Below are 22705 nucleotides of genomic sequence, written 5' to 3'. Positions count from 1 at the left end.
TGAGGGCTATATAACCCTTTTTTATTGAGTTTATTGAAAAGAGTGTTTGAGAGATGCCTATCCAACTCTGGTGAGCTGAGTAGGTTAAATAAAGCTTAAACAAAGCTTTTTCCATCTCAAGCATCCAAGTTACTCGGCATTTTCAGAATCACAGTGAGACCCCAGAGACAAGAGTCGACAAAACCAGGCCATAAAATCAGGAAGGCATTGAATGTTTGGATTCAGGACTAGACACAGGGAAAATGAAAAGAATGCCTTTAAAATGTGCACTCTCTGCAACAAAGCAAAACCAATTTACGAACATTTCTTTGAGATTACAGAGGAGGGACACTGTGTTTTCAGAAAGTAAAATAAACCTAAAGCATTTGCAAATCCTTCACAGTGCCCATGTTTTCTAAGCCTTCCCATACCTATTTCTAATAAATTGTTAACCTAAGTCTTAAATAATATCGGGGTTCTTCTTTAATCGCCCGGCCACATGAAAACATTGCTAGGACAACTTCCAAGTCTTGCTAAGCATCTTTGTCAGTGAGAGACCCAGAAGCTTCATCTTACTGATTTCATACCAAATTTGCCTTAAAATTTGCCTTAAAAATTTGCCTTAAAAAGTTGCATGTCATTGACCAAGAATTCTCCTATCTGGAAGTCTGCAAAACGTTAAGTGTCAAGTATGAGGCAAGCACATATTTCTATTTTCAGTTTTCAGACATTTGTAATAAATATTTGATGTTGTCATTTCCAAATTCTTCTATTTGGGGCAATATTAAACCTGCACAGATCTCTTATTATATCACTCTAGATATAACATTATTATATTGTTATTCAAATGATGTACTCAAATGTTTTTATTCCAGATTTCCCTTTTTCTCCAGCTCCCACCTTCTATTTTCTTCTAATTTTGAAGCATCATATTTTATACATATTCTAACTTGCATCATCTCTATTTTTTTTTTAAGATTTTATTTATTTATTTGACAGAGAGAGATCACAAGTAGATGGAGAGGCAGGTAGAGAGAGAGAGAGAGAGGGAAGCAGGCTCCCTGCTGAGCAGAGAGCCCGATGTGGGACTCGATCCCAGGACCCTGAGATCATGACCTGAGCCAAAGGCAGCAGCTTAACCCACTGAGCCACCCAGGCGCCCATCATCATCTCTATTTTTAAAATTATAATTTTCTGATCTGTATTGAGAAGTTGATTCTTTGTTAACTTCATAGATAATAAATGTTATGTTTCAAAAACAATCTTTGCCTCCACATGTACACCAAGTTATTCATTATTTTAAAAATATATTGGACTAACTATTATAATGACTGCCACTTTTATTTTCTTTTCCCTTTCTCCTTTATCATTTCATGGACTTGTAAATATGGACTAACTCCTTATTAAGATGTAAAATGAGTCTGAAACACTGACTTATTTTGATAGATTTTTCTTGACATCAACCAACAACAGTAAATGCACACAATCATGTACCTGCATAAATTAACTGATACTTTAAAAAGCATTTTATTAAAAATGATTTTAATTCTTAAAATTTCTAAAGATCAGATTCTTATAAATTCTAAGATTCTGTAGATTTTCTCCTATATTTTCTTCTAAAGGTTTTGTTGTTGTTGTTGTTCTTTTTATTCCTTTGTTTATTTTAGTTTTAACTCATATTTAGTTCTATGATCAATTCTTAATTAATTTTTTGTGGGTGCTGTGAATTAAGAGCTGAATTTTCAAGTTAATATTCAGTTTTTCCAACACCATGGGATTAAAGTGTTAATACTTTCCCCTTTGAATTAACTTGACACTTTAGTTAAACATCAGTCAAACAGGGCACCTGGCTGGCTCAGTCATAAAGTATGTGACCCTTAATCTCAGGTTGGGAGTCAAGCCCCATATTGGGTGCAGAGTCTACCTAAAAAAAAAAAAAAAAAAAAAAAACTATCAAACATATCCATGTGGGTCTATTTCTGATGATTTAGTATTTTCCTTTTATCTTCATTCAGTTTAGGTAAGTTTTGTATTTTTTAGGAATTTGTACATTTTATCTACTTATCCAATTTATTGGTTCACTGTGCTCTCTTATAATCTTTGTACTTTTGGTTTCATTGATTCTTTTTTTTTTTTTTTCTGATTTCTGTTTTAGCTATCTCCACTCTAACATTTTTAAAAAATTTTCTTCTGCTAGCTTTAAATTTAGTTCACTCTTTTTTTCTCCTTTTCTAAAATATAAAATTAGGTTATTGATTTAATTTCTTTAAGTGTAGGCATATATAGTTTTAATTTCTTTTTTCCCCTGAGGACTGCCTAAGTTTATTCTGCTTATAGTTTATTGAATGGATGTGTAGATTCATGTCTTTCATCAATTTAGGGGGGTACTGTTTGACCATTATTTCTTCAAATATTCTTTTTTGCTTTATTTCCTTTTGATACTCCTGCAATGTATATGTTGATTCATTTGATGGTATCCCACGTGTCTCTCAGGTTCTATTCACTTTTTTTCATCACTCTTTCTTTCTGTGTCTGACTCAATAATTTCAACTGTTCTATCTATAAATTTGTTAACTCTTCTACCTGCTCAAATTTGTTATCAAATGCCTCTATTGAATTCTTCATTTGTTACTGTACTTTTTAGTCCCAGAATTTGTTTGTTTCATATTTAAAATTTCAATCTCTTCACTGATACTCTAATTTTATTCACACATCATTTCCCTGATTTCTTGTAGTTCTTTATCTATGAATTCCTTTAGTTATTTGGTCTATTCCTTGAGCTATTTAGCTATTTGAGTTGTTTTAAAGTTTTCACTTAGTAAGTCTGACCTTCTTTATTTTCTGTCAATTTACTTTGCCCTTTACACATTTCCCATTTCTTTATATGCCTTGATTTATGTCTATTGAAAACTGGGCACTTAACTTAGAATATGGTAACTCTGGAAATTAGATTTTCTGCCTTCCCCAAGCTCAGCTGACTTTTCAGGTGGTGAGGACAATAGTAGTCTCCCTGTCCAGTGACATCAAATTATTCCCATAAAGACTACATTCCTTGCCATGAATAGCCAGCAAAATCTCTGCTTCCCAGCTTGTATTCAGCTAGTGTTTTGACACAGATATCCTGAATATTAGGAGCTAGCAATTAAAAAGGAGCCAGTCCTTTCAAATTGGCTTTGGTCTGGGTCACTCATTCCATACTTAGTGGCTTGCACAGAACCTATAGATCCGCCCAAAGTGAAAACTTAGAGTATACTCCAGTATTCTCTGAGCATGTGTTTTGGCCAAGGCATGCGCATGGCTTTCTAAATTCCCCAATGTAGATGCTGCTTCTGAGTATTCTCATTTCCCAGAGAAATTCCTCAGTTTATGCTCTAGAGCCTCAGGTGCTCTGTTTTTACTGAAATCCTTTTCCTCATGCATATGAACATTGTTAATTTGGCTTATAGTGTTTTTGAGCAATGCCCACCACTAGAGTTCCCAGCATGGTGACAGAGAGACAAGATAAGTACTTTCCATTGTCCTTCAGACAGACCTTGGACAGGTTAGAACAGATGTACAGAATAATTTGCAAATAGTTCTGCTTTGTTCTCTCTGAAATTAGTGGGTTCTCCCCAGAAATGCAAAGATCTCCACAGCTGTGGTGAAGGGTGGGACAAAGGCAAGTAAAAACAACAAAAACTGTTCCTAACTCTTTAAATTTACCTTTTTCTTGACTCAGCATTTGCTTAGCTACTATAAATGTTTTGACTATTTTCCAGAGTTCTGACAAATTTGCTTCTGACAGTTTCTGTTTGTTTTTTTCAATGTTTCCATAGGAGGAGGAAAACTAGTAGCTGCCTTCCACAATTTTACTGTCACTTCCTTTATGTCCATTCTTGAAGTGACCATTGGAAATGTTGTGTCGAAAAGGATTATGAGGCTAAGGCAAATGGAAGAAAATGTCAAGATCGAGTAGCTATGTCTGTTATAACAGAGAAAAAAAAAAGTGTTACAGCAAATAGTCTACAAACTTACCAACTCTGGACAAACCCAAATAAATACTACATCACTTGGTCAACTATAATCCAGAAGAGCACCACGATTACTGAATTACCACTCTAGTACTGACTGAAGGTATTTCAAACTACCTGTACATGTATATTCTCATGAGTGTGTATGGTACTAACTCATAAAGATACCTCTTTCTCCAAGGAGGAAATGTTCTTAACAATGTGATGTGGTAAATCAAGAGGAAAACTTGTCATCAGATATACCTAGATTCAAATGATAGCTTTACCCTTTACTAGTGTGTATTTAAGCAATTGGTTCAATTCTTGGATTAAGTAAGCTTATTTCTAAAATTGTTTATTGGATTTGTTTTTAAATTTTTCAACAGTTTGTTGAAAACAGGAAGCAAGATATCTGTGAACATGCTTTGATCTACTAACGTTATGATGATTATTATGCCTGCTAGAGTAATTCTAGCCCCAGTCAGGCTACTGAGAAGGTAAGTAACAGGAAATACTGAGGTTGCTCATAACTAGAATATCAGTGCTCATGTATTTTTATCTACCCCAAAGGATCCCAGTTTATATCCATTATCCCAGCATATAAATACTGTCCTCTTTCAATGTTAAAGTATCCTGATTTGGATAAGTCACACAATAGTACATTGATCTTCTAGAAAGAGTATCAACAATAATTTTCTAGTGGTCTGGTCTGTCAGGGAAGAAAAGAGCAGTATCTTTGTACTAGAGAATTCATAATAAATATATCTCTCATTTTTCTCTATGAATTGCCTACTGCAACCACCATTCTTTTCTTCTTCCCTAGTAGGAAAAAATCAATTTTCAATTGGGCATATTGCTACCAAGAATAAAAGACAAAATCCCTAAATCTCTTGGAGCTTAGTCAACCAGAAGACTATGTTTTGAATAATGGTAAAAAGTATTGATGGAATAATTAGTTAAGTTATTAAACAAGATGATTCAAATCAGAGGAACAACAAAAATGATGTATATGGGGAGGGGGGGTGCTTCCCAGTTTCTCTGCTCCATTCAATAGTTTCCCTTTTGTGGTTTGTCATAAAGACATGATAATCAGAACCATGGCAGAATCTTTGAGCCCTCAAGTGAACTTAAGGATACGTATCATTCACTGGAATGGTACACAATAGAGAACGAGACCAGGCTTCCTGATGGCAATGGGCTCTTACCCACCAGCCCTGGACTACTTAGAATATCTAAGAGAGAAATAATTCATGTGATGCTTAAGTAACTACTTAAGTAACTACTTTCTGGGTCAGACTATCACAATTCTAATTTATATAGAATTTGTTAAATGGGCATGAAAATTAAAATATTGGAATCTGAAATGTGTCTCTATTAAAGAATAAAATTCAACTGAGTAAATTTTAAAAATCTTATTGGCTTCATGTAGCAGTTCATGAATTGAGCAGCATCCAATCTAGCAGTAAAAAAGACCTCTAAAGAACTGTATGTGGCAAGGGACTTTAGAGGCAAAAGAAAAGCAGGAAAAAGAAAGTTCTACTGGGCACTTGCTGATTGGTTAAAACAGCATTATTTACTTTATTTTCTTGTGTAAACGGGAAGTCCTAGAGCTGGGTCGGGTAACTTGGACTGAACAGACAAGCACTGATTTGTTGATCTATGTCTTCCTTATTTGGAAGAATCAAGCCTAGAACCTTCATTAAGTTTGGTTCAGTGACATGGGGTTTAGCATGAGTATCTCCATTTAGGGTGTAATCTGATTACTCTTAACACCACTGATATTATAGGCTGGGAACCTGGCAAAACTTACAATTCAATGCTAAAACATTTGGTCAAACTGCCGCCTGCCTTTCTTTGGAAAGCAGACAAAATGCTGTCTGGAAAGCAGACTAAATGGCCTTAAGGGAAAGTGTGGGAAAATTAGAATGTTGTCTGTGCTAGCTGCTTTTTACTGTTTTCAACAAAGTTCCAGGACTGATGAACTTAGACTTGATCCAGCTTATCTGCAGGCAGAGATGTTAAGGTGTTCTCTCTATGCGGCCTACAATCTAAATGCATTAAATTTGGAGACTTTTAGGATTAAAAAAAAAAGTAGAAGAAGAAGAAAAGGAAAGGAAAGGAAAGAAAGAGAAAAGAAAAGAAAAGAAAAGGAAAGGAAAAAAAGAGGGGAAAAAAAAAAGAAGATAACTTCTCTATGCTCCAAAGTGAAGCACTTTTAAGTCTATTCTGAAGAAGCAGTATTGCCAGGAGATAAATTATGGGCCCCAAAGCTTTTAAAAAGGCTTTCCATTAATAGTTCTCTATCAGACAATGGGAGGCAGCTAGCAGCAAAGATCAGATTAAGTATGTTGTCTTCCCACCCAAGTCTATTCTTTTAAGTGGTCTCAAGGCATTATCAGGCTTAAAACCTACCAGATCTGGAAGCCAAAAGAACTATAAACTTGGACTACAGCTGTCTGTTACTTTAAAAATTTAATACCTGAACCTCTATGGGAAGGAAATGGGCTTTAGAATCTTCACAGGCTCTATGAAGAGACACCCTCTGCCTAAATTAGAAAGAGCCATTGACGGTTATGGGGAAGGAATAACCCCTTCAGAAACCAGGGTCTGGAACAAGGGAACATAGACAACATGGCAGAAGAGTTTCTCCAGAAAACAGACATTGAACAAACAGGTAATACAACCAAGGAACCCATTCTATTACCAGGTTAAAGGACTTCACTATTTGTAACTAGCAGGATTCCAGCATTTTGATGAGCTAATGATACCAGTGTTTTCTACCCTACATTTGTTCTAAATGGAGTTTTTTATTTCATTCTCCCTGCTCCTTCTCTTTCGGGTGTGTATCAAGAAGATAAACTGTTTTTGTTCTGTTCTGTTTTGTTTTGTTTCAGCTTAGTAAGTCAGCAAACAATAAAGATCTACTGGATCTGATAGAGAATCAGCAATCATCAAGAGACTTTGCACATTGAGCTAGATGCATAACTGGACAAGCTTCCTTGAAACTATCTGTGGCCGTGTGATTAAGTTCCAGGTAAAAAGTTGTAAATGATTTAGTACTTCAGTAAATTTCTTCAAAAAAACATGTAGCCTTTCTCCTCTTCTTATTCTATTCTTAATAACTGGGAAGCACATGGGATGATTAAAGCTCCAGCAGCCACCTTAGATCAATGAGGGCCATAACTAACAATGGCCAAAGAGGTAGAAGACAATAGGGGTTGCCATTACCAGCTCCAGATTATTTGAAAAAAAAAAAAAAAATCAGTTTCTCTTCTGTTAAGACATCATTTTTAGTGTTGTGTGTGTGTGTTCGTGTTTACTATGATCAGCTTAATCCAAAGAATATATTCTCTTATGTGATTAAAACAAAGAGGCAAGGGAATGTTTCATATGTATCCTGAGGAGCTATATTCCAAGCACCTTCAGTGCAATGGCCTAATTCAGAGAGATTGCCTCGATCGTTCTTACATGCTCTTACTGTTCTAAAGGTATTTATTTTACCCAATGACAAATATATAATAGTTTAGTGTATATGATAAAATAAATTTTATATATATCTTTTAAATTTCTAGTATTTTAAGTGGATACTTAATCACATTGCCCTCATGCAAAATACAGTTGCCTATGTTTACTCTTTTCTTAGCCTCTCAGAAACTTCCATAGATGGCAGTCCTACAGAGTTTCTTTATTACAATATATTATGACAAATCATGGGTAACATATGCCATGTAATGCTGTACAGATTTCTCTCCCCAAGGATCAAGGTATTTTTTAGCCCTCGAACATGGCTTTTTGGAAAAGTGGTTCTGGGCATAATGGGAGGGATTCAAGAAGGCCCCCTTGAACTCTTCTGGCAACACTGAGTTCAATGAACTCATCAGTTGTTTTCCAATCCTGATTTCTTCTCCCAAGGTTGTTATTCAGGGAGCAGACCGTAGTAAGGGCATCTGCAGGAGCCCCTGTATGACCAAGAAGCCTTCAATGTTGAATCTGTGCTTTCCGAATAGCAGTCAATGGCCTAGGCACCTGGTTGTATTCTTTCATCCGTATATCCATTCATCCATTTTATTTCTTCATTCATACATCGTTCACTGACTTCTACTCTATGTTGGGTCCTTTGGTGGGTTCTGGAGACATCTGAATGAATTTAACAGGCCCCCCACATTGGATATTTAGTCTAGCAAGGACACTATGAAGCTATCGCCTATCTTGGAGCCTAAAAATAAACCCAAGAAAGCAATATGGTACACTTTGGTCTGCCATGAAGATAGCTGCTGTATCTAGATTGGCCACAACTGCTCACATTTACTCCCAGTTTGTGGTGTCAAATGAAGGAAGAGCTTCATTTCTGCTAGATCAAATCCAAATGGGAGATTATCAGATATGCATCCCATAAATCTGGCATTGGGATGTTTGGAAGTACTGTAAGGTCAATAAGGAAATTAAAATTGCCTATAGGTCCTAAATTCTGAAACCTGAACCTGGACCATGTTAGGGATGACCAGACTCCTCCACTCTCCATGGCCCAAATCATTCCACACATCATTAGAAGCCCTTAGAAACCAGCTGTATGTCTTTGGTAGAGAAGAATGAGACACTGAACCCCTGAAGGATTGAAGTTATGGATGTTTGCTGCAAACACTATGATCTCAGCCAAAGATCTATTAAGAAAAAGAAATTTCTTGGGATAATCATATTATGATGACAGTAGTGACAAAGCTCTTCATCTATGGGGGTTCATGAGGTGAAAAATTCCATTATGACCTACGTTACACTGGTAAAAGTGACATGGAATTTTAGTAGCTGAGTCCCACTGGGACATTCCTATATGTTGTACCGCACAATTAGGTGTGCTTGTGGAGAAACGTGTATGTCACCGGAAAAACAGCTCTCACAGGAACATTGCACGCATTATACCAGCATTACACAGATAAGCGGCACTGGGCTCTGCTTTAATTTGACATCTGTCCCCTCTCCCAAACAACTGGACTAGCCCATGCATATCACTCCAACGCTGGTGATGTCTCAATCTGTGAAAGAGTGAATTTCTGTCACTGTCAGCTGTGAAACGGAGAAAGGTGATTTTGCTGACAAACCAGGGCTGTGACCCACATGAGGAAAATCAGATTAGGACACAGCTCTGTTTTGTGTTTGGTGGGATAAAGAAGGTGAAATCTATAATGATCACATTATGACTATAGTTGACTAATAAGACCTATATTTAATTAAAGGGGAAAAAAAAAAGCCTTAGTAAAAAGAGCTGCATCATCCAAAGTTACAAATCTCTTCCCTAAGGTAATCCTCATCCAGTGAGTGATGAAAGTTGTGGTACAAAGGCTTGGTCCCCTTTCTTAAAATTCGGAATAATTCTGAAAGGCCATCACAGCTGTAGTTCCCTATGTGTGTTCTGCTGAGACACCGCATTGATCACATCACAGTTTAACTTCTCCTACTACCCAGTCCTGCTTTCCCTCCTCCCTCACATCCATTAACTTCAAGAACACCTCCCAATAAACACCCTCCTGCATGCGAACCTCTGACTCTGAGTCTCTGTCCTTGAAAACACAAAATCAGACATTATTTATATGTGCCAATTAATGTAATTACGTATCTTTGTCAAATTTGTATCTACAGGGTATACTTGTAACAGGGAATGGGATTAGATTTTATTAGTTTAGCATTATGTGAGTTTTCAGTCATTGACATAAATCCTCAAGACTAGTGCATAAGAAAGAACCGAAGAAGATCAAACTATCAGATACATATTACCATATAACCAAGCACCCTACATTTACTGATTTTAAAGAGCAATCGTTGTATGTGTCATGATTTTATGGCTGGACAGTCCTTCTGTTGACCTCATCTGGGCAAACTCTTGTGGCTGCAGTTAGTAAGGCAAGTAGTATCTGAGCTCCAGCTGGCGTGACTGGACTTCTCTCTCCATATAGCTCAAGGAGGTGAGGCTGGTCTTTACACGGTGGGATCAGGAAAACATTCCAAAAAGGTAATCTCCATGCCAAAGCACTTATCAAAATAGGCTTGGTTCTCCTTTGCTGATATCCCATTGGTTAGAGCAAGTAACATGGCCAAATCCAGATTCAATATGGAATGGTACTGTACAAAGTCACATGTCCAGTGAGGTGTGGTTGTGTGCACTCTCTCTCCCTGTGTGTGTGTGTGGTGCACATGTGTGTGTGTGTATGTGTGTGTACACATGTTAACTTTTATACAGGGTTTATTGAGTGGCTTTGTTGTTTTTAAGTTATACAGACACATTCACACACATTTGTTTGGTAAGCAAATACAAGCTTGTGAAGTTGAAACTATTATTATCCCTGACTTATTGATGAAGAAATTGAGGTATGTGGAATTAAGCGACTTGCTCCAGGCATAGAGCTAAGCAGAGGAGAATATGGGATTTGAATCCTCATGGATTCACTCTAAAGATCTGCACTATAGTTTTGTCCCTCTGCTCCATATCTTCCCCCACTGCTGTCCCCAGGGTGTGGGGGTAGGGAGAGTAGTAGTATACTGTCAGATAGGAAGATGGAAGGGATTTTAGAGGTTATCAAGCACTTTGTTTTATAGATAATTTGGGGACCTGGAAATATGAGATAATTTTCCTCAACTCATGCAACTAAAGTCCTTTACATTATGTGGCACAACTTTTCCATCTATGTCAGCATATTGAAAAAAAGGTTTGGAAGATTCAATTTTTTAAATCTACAGATGAGCCCGAATGGATTCAAACTCTGCCAAATCATGAAAGGTAAAGATGGATTCTTTTCACCAAATTAAAGAGCACCAGAACTAGAAGATGCCCAACGTAACATAAAAGATAAAAGGGATTTATGCTTTGTACTTTACACAGTTGGTAGTAAACATATGCAAGTCATTACCCCAAAAGGTTATACAGTCTGAAAATATAAATAGGTCCAGGAAAGGCTTAGATAAATTCATGAGCTGAGTTTATAATGGGTTACCAAAAGGAAGTTAGGGATCACAGACTCCCTGAGGTTCGGCTGTGGAGGGCAACTAGCATGTTTTCCTGAAAAACATCAAAGAAACTATGCTGGATCCCTTGAGTTGATATGACTCAATATGACAGTTATACACTCATATTCTTCCTATATGATCCCTGATCCACGTAATAGCATTTATCTAAAGACTCGGTTAGTCCTCATTCATTTACTGTACAACTATTTCAGAAAAATTATTCTTTTCCTTTTCCATCAACAAACTACCAATGCATTTCTTTCAGACCCTTCATAGTATCATGGAAAATTTTCTGTTTTCTGACTTCTTTCTACATCCCATTTTTTTTTATATCAAACTCTTTGCTTTTTCCTTTTTCAGCTCTCTTAAAATTGTTTCCTTTACCTCCCTTTCATCTTTATTATTTTCCTCTTTCCAACCCTTTCATCTCTTTCTAGCCATTTACCTTCAACCCTTTCTTTAAACTTTATGATACAGGAGATATATGTCAGTAATCTGTTTTTGACTAACTCACATTCTTTATTATTATGAAATAAGAACATGATCCAGTCAAATCTCAAAGTGCATAAAAATAACCTTAGAAAAAATTGTAAATATTATAATAAAATAAATACAAGAGAACAAGAGCAAGCACGTATGCCAATCCTCCACTTGTATAAACAGTTTCTATTGAGATAACATAAAAAAATGTTCCAAAAACAGAAGATCTAAAGTGATAGTTATCTTAGGTGATGTTTGAAGTGTAGCCTTATAGAAAATGTTGGTTTTTGTTTATTTAGAAAGAGACATTTGCATGATGAAATTTACCTAATACTACCTGTGCTACCAGAATATGTAAATCAGTGAGAGGTTTTGGATCAAAATTGCTGCTCTGAAGACAGTTTATTTTCTTTTCAAAATATATTAGTAATTTGAAGTACATTCTAGACTGAAATTATTTATTATAATTTTTAAAACATTTATAATCATTTCTGATACATTTAATTTCCAGAAAGTATATTCAAAGGTCTATTTTCTATCTACACTACTTTGTATCACTTATATATGTGTGATACATCCTAAAATATAATGCAAAGAAAATCAAGTACTTGGAAAATTTGGGTCTGGTTCAAAGTAGCCCAAAACAATGTCACCATTATGCTGGAATTATTAAAATTCTATCGATAAGCTATTAATAAGTTCACTTTGCCATTAATTTTCCACTGCTACTCAACTGCTGTAATATATTCTAGGTGACATGTACAAAAAATCTTCTAAATCTTGGTTTCTGTATTAGAGTGACTGCTTTTTATTCAAACATACCTTTCAGGATTTTTTTATTTTATATATATATATATATATAAAAATATATATTATATATATATTTGGAATATTTTATATTTTATATGTACTACTATTCTTTAATTATTCTACATTTAGTGCCTGCTATATATTATAAATTGCCCTTTCCTATAATGGCTACATCAGTTAGAAATTAAACTCCAATATCACAGTCACTGATGTCAACATTCTGTTTTATTAGTCCTATCAATTTCTTATAACTCCTCTTCAACCCTATCATGGAGGACATTTGGATTTTCCCTACCTAATTGTTTCATGCTTTGTCAAATTCAAAAAGCAAACACTCTGCGGCAACTCATGATACCTAAACTCTGTTAAGTCAGAAACACCATGAAGGAATGGTGCTGCCTATAATCTATTCTACTGAGTGTGCTGGCAAAGCAATCTGGCTTTTCCACAGCAAAATGACAGTCTTAAGGAGCAGTGCATAGTGCCTGCCATTGGCAATGCTGTCTGCAGGGTCTGCGACAAAAACCATGCGATAGGGTTTCTGCTGAAGCCATTCTTCAATATAATTTATGTCTTTCTGATAGGGTAGCCCTCAAGTCTGATTTTCTGGCTCTGAAAGAGGTCTGTGAATTTTCTAATAAACTTTATTATATTATTTCCTTCTTATACTAGCTAAAATGGATTTTACTCTTTGAAGGTAAGGATTTTATCTAATAAACTGATCAATAAGTTAAGTCCTTTAAGGATGATAGGAGTATTTTCTGGATCTCCTTTCTCTTCAAAGACTCCAGTCTATCAACTATTCATCTCAATTGCATCCTCTTTCTACTTTTATACTCAGTCTGTAAATCCAAACCATGAATCAATCTAAGCATCTGATTTCTCCACTCCAAAGCCTGGGTAGATGAAAATGGGCAAAGAACTCACTCAATCATTTGGAACTATTTGTATTTAAAAAGGAAAAAAAATAAAATTAATAATAAAATACAAAAAAAATAAAAAGGAAGAAAACAAAGCTAAACTATCCAAGTTACATGGTCGTGTGGACAAAGCTAATGGCCACAGACGTAGGGTAGATAGATAGATGGATAGCTAGATAATAGATTAGCTTTTTTTTTTTTTTTTCTTTTTTTAAAACAGTCACTCCTGCCTCTTTCAGGAGGATTCCATGGAGGCTGGCAAGTACATTTCTCACACTTTGATGCCATTGGCTTTCAGATGTGGTTGAAGTTTCACTGATGAAATACATTTGCTCAGAATGTGAGGAGGGAAGAGAGAATGTGAGGGCGATAATGCTAGTTTGCTGGCATGTATTGTTTCTGACTCTTCCTAATTCAATGGTTTCTTTAATTGGAGGCAGGGACTTCCCTAATCCTACTGAAGCAGTGATACTACAAGAAATCGAAGCTGTTTGTGGAGCCTATCCTTCTAGCCCCTCAAAAAATTCCAGGTAACAATTTATCTTTTAAGTAGGTAAAATGCTTTTTATAGTGTGGAACTGAACCTTACCCAGTATGGTATGGTCGTGTTTGTGTGAAGTACAGTGTGCTCCAGTCCTAGGCATCTATTGACATTTTCTTGGGTGCTGGTGACAAACATCATATCCAATTGGAAAAACTGCACTCTTTATTTATTCTGACAACCCATTAGATTATTTTTTAAATGAATGGTCCTATTACCAAAAGAAATACTCACTGGCATTCTTGTGGTTAAATTTTGCAGAGTGAATAAATATCTTAATTACTACATAAGTTCCAGTTCCACTAAAGTAGCAATAAAATGATTATTTAAAAAATATAAATGTGCAAGGCCAGAAAAGAAGAGAAGAGACACGAGCAATTAAGAAATTTCAAAATTCTGGAAAACTGAGAGTGGGAGAGTATGTGAAAGAATGACAATGATTCTGACAAAGAAAGCTGGTGCATAAACAACAAGTTGTACCAGGATTTACACTGCGGAATCCTGAACAGCCCAGGATTGTTGCCAACAGCAGGTGTCTGTGAAGGTAGAGATTAGGGACTGAATCAAACATGGGGGCGGGGGGGGGTCCACAAATCTGTGAACAAACCTCCACCAGGTGCCCTCCCTTACTTAGAATAGCAAGACGACTACCTGGAAGAATGATTCCTGGGGAAAGTAAATCAAAGAATCTCAGGTCATAGAAAAACCAGGCACAGTCAAAACCAAGAGTGAGGTATGATATTGAAAACAAAGGTGCTAAGGGAAATTATACTCATCAAATAGTGAAATCTTGGCTTCTTATTTCCAGTCAATTCCCAGAGACCTAGATGCTATAAGCAAGACAGAGCATGCCATGGAGGCAGGAATCTCAGAGTTCCAACTGGTGACGCTGCCAGGTCCAAGAGAGAAGTTCGACAGGTATGTCATGTAGGATTCTCCAGGGAAATTCTCCACCTCTTGTCCTTGTCATGAAGCCCACCATTCAACAATCCCACTCACACATGATCTAGCAGCCATCTGCTTAGATAAAAACCAAAATAAACAAGAAACAAATGAAGAAAAAATGTAATGCAGGAAGTTCAAAACTCATTACCAACTATAAAGTCTTGAGAAATACAAGAGATGTAAATATAAACAAGAAGTGATTATAAAAAGAAAAAAGGCATGTGTTCAAGTAGAGACTCTTGGTAATTAGAAAATAAAATCACAGTAATACTTGGAAAATTTCAATTGAATTTTCAAGAGACAATTTGTGTGTGTTTCCCAAAATGAGATATCTATCTATATCTATATCTATATCTATATCTATATTTTTTTTAAGAAAGCAAAAATATAGGAATACTTGAAACAGCTGAAAAATTGTTTGGAGGAATACTGTCAAAAATAATGCAAAAAAAAAATTCTAATGCACAAGATTTCTAATTCGGTAAGGTTCGCTGAGTGGCCAGATGAAATAATGGAAATAATCGATATTAAGGAAGAGCATGAGAAATACTACAGCAATGACAACAACAAAAGTAGAATCAAAAAACTTCCATGATTAAGGAGTGGGTAGGTGGGATAAAAACAAGTAAAAATTTCTGGGGAGAGTAAAACATATATAGTTTGGAACTATATATGTTCCAATTAATAGCAACCTGGCAACTAAAAGAAAAGGAAAAATGCCTTTGATACAGTGAATTAGCTCTAATAAAAGAAAAGTTTCCATTCAAATACGAGATTAAAAATTATTTTCAATTAAGTTCTCAAAACAAGATATCAAAATTCTAGTACACTCTTTTCAAGATGCTTGAGGATGTATTTCTCTAAAACAAGAGGGAAACAAAGCAAGAAGACACAAAGGATCCAATTAAGACAGAGGCAACAGGATTTCCTAGTGAAAGAGATGCCCGGAAAGATAACGGACAAGCTCTTGCCAGCATAAATGGAGACCAGCAGGTGTAGGGAAAAACATCATGTACGGACATATAGACACACAAGGAAATAATAAATACCTTATGTGTTTTATCATATAAAGAGGATATTTTCAGTTCTTTTGTATAGTAAAAGGATGAATTATTAATGTTTCAAAATACCATCAAAGTCTAAAATGAGGCATTTTTAACTCCAAAAAACAAAATTTGGTGGTATGGGAGTTAATTTACTTTAAAGGTAATTATCCAGTGCATTTGTGGCAAGGGGGGGTATATAGTAGGTAGTGGAAGATAAGAGCTAAGTCACCATCTACCATGTTACAAATCAGATCATTTTAAATTGAAAAAAATCTATAAAAAGCATTACAAATTCATTATTTGGAAATATGGAGCTTAATATCTGAAGAAACATGAGGAAATGTTATTTCCCACATAAAAAGTGATTTGCTTGGGGAACTAGAAATGGGGATGTGTGGAGTGTGAGGTTGCTGTTTTGCTGTATGCCTCGTGTGTGTGTGTGTTTGTGTGTGTGTGTGTATTTAAAATGTATGTGTGTGTATATGTATACACATATATTTACATACTCAATATATATCATTACTTATATACACATATTGTATATATATTTGATAAATATACCACTAAATTATATACAATAAAAAATACAGACAGCAAAAGACCATAATAACGCCTTAAAATCAATCCTGTTATCCCCATTTTGCATAGGAAAAACTTGCAAAAGTCAAAACCTTAGCCAAATATGTGGCAAAAGCAGAATTTATATTCAAGTTTTCCTGAGTCTAGGGCCATATACTTCCTACCCCATTACACTTACTCCTTCAAAATTATGATTATTCTTTGCCCAATTTCCAGTTACCAGCTTGGAGTCCAAGCCGAAAGCATATTTGCTTAGTGTTCTCTCAAGAACATGAGCTGAGTCACACACTCTTCTGTTCTGTTCCTTGTAGAGTAGCCCGCGAGGGGCTGAGAGAAGTGAGGAAACCTGGAACCAGAGAGTGAAGGAAAGCTTTGTGGAGTGTTCAGGCATGTCTAGACGAGGCGTGAGAGAGAGAAAATGGAAATATTTTATTTATATTGCTTTAATTTCTAACTTCTAAAGTATCTGAATATGCTCATAATTGTGATTAATCCTGACCTAAATGTTTGCACAATATCTACACCGATATTTAAGTAGAACAAATATTCTAGCATTTTTTTTTGTTTTTATGCTAGAGGGAGAAAAATGAGTTAAAATAATTTTTCCACTATAACCTAAGGAAATTGTCACTAAAAAATGTGATAGAGTCACATATATTAACATTTTAATATCAGAAAAGGTGATTAATGTAATAATAAACAGCATGTACCAATGCAAATAGAACCACTTAAAATTGTACTACCAAACGCATTTTCTACTTCAAACACAAGGAGTTTCCAAAAGTTAGACATCTATTTTATTTATTTATTTATTTATTTATTTATTTATTTATTTTTTTATTTTTTATTTCCAGCATAAAGTTAGACATCTATTTTTTAAAGCTTGCTTATTTGTAATACAAAAAATATATATGTACTCTTTTCCAACATATTATTAGTAAAAAGCAATTATCTATAAAGCTCATATGCTCTTATCTGTGGCCATGAATAATGAAAAGTAGGATGTCACAGACCAGAGAAACACGTATCTCAATATTATTCTTTCTTGATCAGAACATACATGAAAACGTTCATGATTGAATGATTTGATGGGCGCTTTTTTTTTTTCCCTGCCACATTTTTTCATTTGCCCAGGGCTAAAAAAAGAAAAAAAAAATCTTTAGAAGCAAGTAAAGCTTCCACAGTTCCCAAAGTTGTGTGATTCTCTTTGGCTATTGCTTTAGTCCCCAACTGCAAAGAACCCATCTTTTATTCACTTGTATGATTCTTCTCTGTAGTTCCTGACATCCTTTTAATGCATTTTCTCAGGGACCACAAGAATGACATTCCTCTCCCAATCTTTGTCATTGTTCTTTAAAGTCCCAGCTTCTGCCACAGCCTTTTGTAGAAAGAAGATTCCCTATCCCACAGCTACATTCCTTCCGTTCTGCTCAGTATCACTTGGAGGCGGCCTCCGTTCCTCAGTATATTCATCTTTCTTTGGTCCAGATCAATAGATCATTTTAAATCAGTGCACTGAAGACTGAAAGACCACCTTTTATTGCAGGCTGGTAGTTCAGACGTAAGAGAGTGAATGATTTCTTGGGGTTTGTGGTCCATAATTATATTAACCTTGGTCCCACACCAAGCTATTTGAAACTTCTCACACCTCATTACCAGTCAATGCGTCCTTCTCTGTATAAGAATTGCATTGTTTGACTTTGAAAGACATGTTGTTAAAATCCCTTTACAGGTTGGTGATGTTTCTTTAGAAGAGTGGAACAAATTTCATGGTCAAAGTCAAAATTTTAGCACCCTTTTTATCACAAGGATATCTAACCCTGTGAATCCCAGAACAGTCTATATTGTTAAAACTGAGTTAGAGAAAAAAAAAAAAGAAGCGAATTGTTTTAACCATTACCATATTAATAATATGCTTTACACTTTAGCAAGTAACTCTATTATACATTTGTGTTCAGTGTTTTCTAAATTAAATGTATCACCTCAAATTATAGAAAACTAGTAACAATCATGATTGATTGATAGATTTTTAAATCATTTTGCAATCAATAACCTCAATCCTGCCTTGAGTTTAAAAAGAGAAATAGTTTGGGGAATGAGAATTTTACTAATGTGAATGAAATGGGTCTGTCTGAGATATTTCCCTGAGACTGCATTGGACATCTTTGAAATGGATTGAGTAGTTATGAATCTAGCCTAACTAATTAAATTCTCGCTAAACAAACAAACAAAAAACAAATAAGAAGAAACACATTATATGTATTTTACTAAGCCCTATGAGGTAATTGGCTTGTCTACAGTTTACAAATAAAATAGATGAGAGATTATATATTTGATTGCTATTGAATGATTGAACAGTCTAAAGCCAAAAGGTTCTCTTTTTGCTCTCAGAGGAATGCTGGAAGACAAAGGGGGGACTATATAAAGTCCCAACTGTTCCTTTTTATGAGAAAACGGTCAGACAAAGACTGGATAAGCAAAAGGGCAATTGTTTGTAGGGAGTATCACCCAGGGAATTCCTTTAAAACACAGTGTATTCGCTCAGCCTGAAAGACCGTGTTTGCTGTTTTACTAGATGGAGTTAATGATTTACCCTTCGAAGATCAGTGACAAATCAAATCAATGTTAGGGTCAAAATTAGAACTCGTATAGTTTGAAAATTTTTAGGTCATGAATTATCTTGAAAATATAAAAGGTAGTATACATACTTACAAAAACTTGGGAAAAAAGGACAGAAGTCTAATTAAACAAATTAATCATCTCTTAACTCAACATTTCATTAATTATCCAAATCATCTCTCAGATATCCAGTTTCCTCGATAATAATAATAAGAGTCTTAATTGTTAGAACAAAAATTTTCTGAGACATAAAAGTCATATAACAAAATAAAGTGTCTCTGAAATCATCACTAAAAGTGGGTATTTTAATTCATAAAATTTTCTAATTAACCCAAGCAACATTTATGCTTTAATTTTCATTGTATTAACAATCACTGTAAAGTATCAGGCTAATTTCATTCCCACGTAAACACATTATATTGAAACATAGTTTTAAACATCTTGCAGGGTCCTGGGAACATCGTACTGAACATAATTTTTCAAACTACAGCCCTACAAATTTAAAGCATATATGTCATTTGGAGCATATTTTAGGCCATAGAAATGTTTAGTTTTAATAATATCACCATCAATGAATTAATACCAGACTTAATATTTTAAGTTTCCTTGTTCAATTCTGGATTAAATTTTCACTCTTTTTTTTCATAGATATTTTATGAAGCTCAGAGTATACATATATGAAATTGACCTGTTGAAGCAATTGTCATCTCTTTCTGTATTTAAACATCTTAATAAGTACTATATCATGGTTTGATAGATACCGTCAGGATGTCTACATTAGCACAAACATCTGTTTCCTGGCCCTTCAACTTATCCCTCCAGCTTACATATTACCAAAGACAACTAACATTTTTTAAACACATTACTTCTGCCTATTGTAGACTTGTCCACCTTTCACAATTTTATGTTCCTAACTTTTGTTAGTGTCAAATGATGTTTGGACTTCTTAAGAATTTTGAAATAGAATGACGTATAGGCTAATAATGCTTTCTCTCAGGCTCTCACACGGTGGCATAAAACATGGTTGTTTGCCATCTCAATGGTAAAGTAGCCTAGTATACACACAGAACACAGTAAACACTTTGAAATAAACAGAAACTTTTGGTGTAACTTCCTAAGGCCTTTGTTTATCACAATGGTTTACAGAATTGTTCTCCATTTGCCTACAGTATTTAGAAAACAAAGAACAACTACAGCTACATATTTACTCTCAGCAGCTGTTAGATGATGCAGTACAATCTTGATTCTGAAGTATTTACTATCTAATGGTTCTCACTAGTCAGCTTGTTGGGTTTAGCAAATAATTAATGGCAAGGGCATTCTGGGGGGGTACTCTGCTCTTGATGTGCCTTTCCACTAGTGAGAAGTGTTACCATTTTCGATGTCACTCCCCTCTCCATTTTTAGGTAGTAGAGGGCTGTGGGAAGAGCACTGAACTTGGAGTCAAGACACTTCAGTCCAGTCTCATCTTCAATCTGCTGGTTAAACAGGAGCAAATCTCCCAGCACCCTGAGGATCACCATCCCTCTACCGAAACACGACTATTAAACTACATGAACTCTAATGTACGTTTCCTTTATTTTCAGAGGGAAAAAAATGTTTTATTAAACATATTTGTACATAATTAAACAAATGTTTAGTTTGGTAAAATGTGCATCACTCTCTCAATTTTCATAATCTCTTTTACCCTAAAAAAATAATTTATTTTTTTTTATATATAATAGTCTTTATTCATAAATTCAGACATGTAAGAATTGTAGGGTTTTTTATTGTTAATATTTCTTTTTGACCCCAAATTACCATTATGACACTTCCATGACTCTGAAAGTCATTCTGTTTCCCCATTCTGAAGTCTTATCTTAGACAATACCAGTTCTTGAGGGGAGGTGTCAGCCATATGCCCAATTAAATTACCACTCAGATATCTTTTCCTTCTCACCTCACTTCTCCTTCAGTTTTAGAGCCTCTGCTGATTTCATGTCTATGCAGGAGATGAAAATCTTTTATGAGCTTCTCTATGATTTTCTCAGTCTAGGAGATCATGCTGCCACTCCACTGGGGGTGGGGATGAGGGTGACGGAGGCGGTGGGCTAGAGGTTGCTGCATCCTAACAGGCACTAGGTCTCAGAAGCTTAAAGAACTGCAGGGATCTCTCTTTTTCCCATCCACTATTTCTAATGAGAGCAGACTAACAAACTCTTTCGTTGTATAGTATACCAAGAAACTGTCCTTCCACAAATTCCTGTCTCTCTTTAAATCCCTTTACGTATATACTTCAAGGTCTCCAGAAGAAAGACATTTGATTAGCTTTAGAATTCCAATAAAGCATGCGTGTTTAAAATTTAAAAACCAGGTAATGGGTATTAAGGTGGGCATGTGTTGGGATGAGCACTGGGTGTTATATGCAACTAATGAATCATTGAACACTACAACAAAAACTTATGAGATACTATATTCTAGCTAACTGAATACAATAAAAAAATTAAAGAGAAGCATTAAAAGAATAGAACTATAACTTTTAAAGCAGTAGAGGAGAAAAATAAATTTAAAAACCTGAACAGTCCAAATAAGGCAAGAGAAAGAAAAAAGAGGAGCAAAAAATGTAAGACATGTGAAAGCAGAAATAAAAATGGGACATAAATACAAACATATTGTAAATCATAATAAGTACAAAATTCTACACATCAATACTTAAAGCTAGATATTATCAGGTTGGATCTCCAAAATTACATTCAGCAAGAAACTATTTACTAAAGATAAAATCAGACATTAAAATACAAAAGGAGGGGCGCCTGGGTGGCTCAGTGGGTTAAGCCTCTGCCTTCAGCTCAGGTCATGATCTCAGGGTCCTGGGGTCGAGCCTCGCATCAGGCTCTCCGCTCAGCAGGGAGCCTGCTTCCCCCTCTCTCTCTGCCTGCCTCTCTGCCTACTTGTGATCTCTCTCTCTCTGTCAAATAAATAAATGAAATCTTTAAAAAAAAAAAAAAAGATACAGGAGGATGAAAGTAAAAACTTGGGAAATAGATATTAGGCAGGTACTTTAGCTAACTGAACTTGAAACATAATAGACTTTAGGCATATACATTACTGTGGTACTAAAAGAGTCGTTATATAATTGTTTAATGATTTCTAATGAGGAATTGAAATAATTAAAATTATTAAAATATGGACCTAATAATGTGAATTTAAAATATGCAAAGCAAAAAATTTAACTAAAGGGAAATTAAAACTTTAGAATTGTAGTAGAAATTTTCATACAACTTGTCATTACTGGATGGATTAAACACATAAATATCAGTATTAGAAGGTCTGGATATAAAAATTAACAAGATTGACATATTAGAAACTATGATCTCTGTGTATAGTAGTAATAAGAAAATTTACATTCTCCCAAGCACATATGAATTATTTACAAAAAATTAAAAAGCACACACTAGCTCAGAAAGTTTATATCAACATCAAACAATGAGTCTATGTGTGATTAAGTTATGCTGAATTATAAATCAATAAAATTCCATCCATTGGAAATTTTAAGCATTCTAAATACATCATGGTTTAAGAAATGAAAATGGTAATCAAACATTTAAAAGAGAATGATACTGAGACTATTTCAAATAAAATAAATCTTATAGCACTTAGCTAAAGTAGTACTTAGAGGAAAATTTATAGTATCGAATCCATGTTTTGGAAAGAACAGAGACAAAATTAATAAAATGACTGGTTTGAGAAGTTAGAAAATGTACAACAGAGCAATCCCTTTGGAAAAAGGACATTAGCGTAATAGTAAGAAAGAAAGAATGG

The 22705-nt window shown here is 35.0% G+C and overlaps 1 long non-coding RNA gene across 2 annotated transcripts; it reads left to right on the top strand.

Moving 5' to 3' along the window:
- Nucleotides 1-1958: 1958 nt before the first annotated feature.
- LOC116574327 lies at nt 1959-20519 on the top strand. Of its 2 annotated transcripts, none has more exons than XR_004279217.1 (7): nt 1959-1999; nt 3795-4092; nt 4355-4465; nt 6868-7002; nt 13615-13704; nt 14524-14633; nt 20311-20519. It is a non-coding gene; the product is annotated as an uncharacterized LOC116574327 (long non-coding RNA). The 2 variants fall into 2 exon arrangements; XR_004279218.1 differs by having other exon boundaries at nt 13611-13704.
- The last annotated feature ends 2186 nt before the right edge of the window (nt 20520-22705 follow it).

The sequence above is a fragment of the Mustela erminea genome, chromosome 15 (assembly GCF_009829155.1).
Source record: "Mustela erminea isolate mMusErm1 chromosome 15, mMusErm1.Pri, whole genome shotgun sequence".
NCBI lineage: Eukaryota > Metazoa > Chordata > Mammalia > Carnivora > Mustelidae > Mustela > Mustela erminea.
Note: the sequence above shows the minus strand (reverse complement) of the source record. Positions and strands in the feature narration are given on the sequence as shown.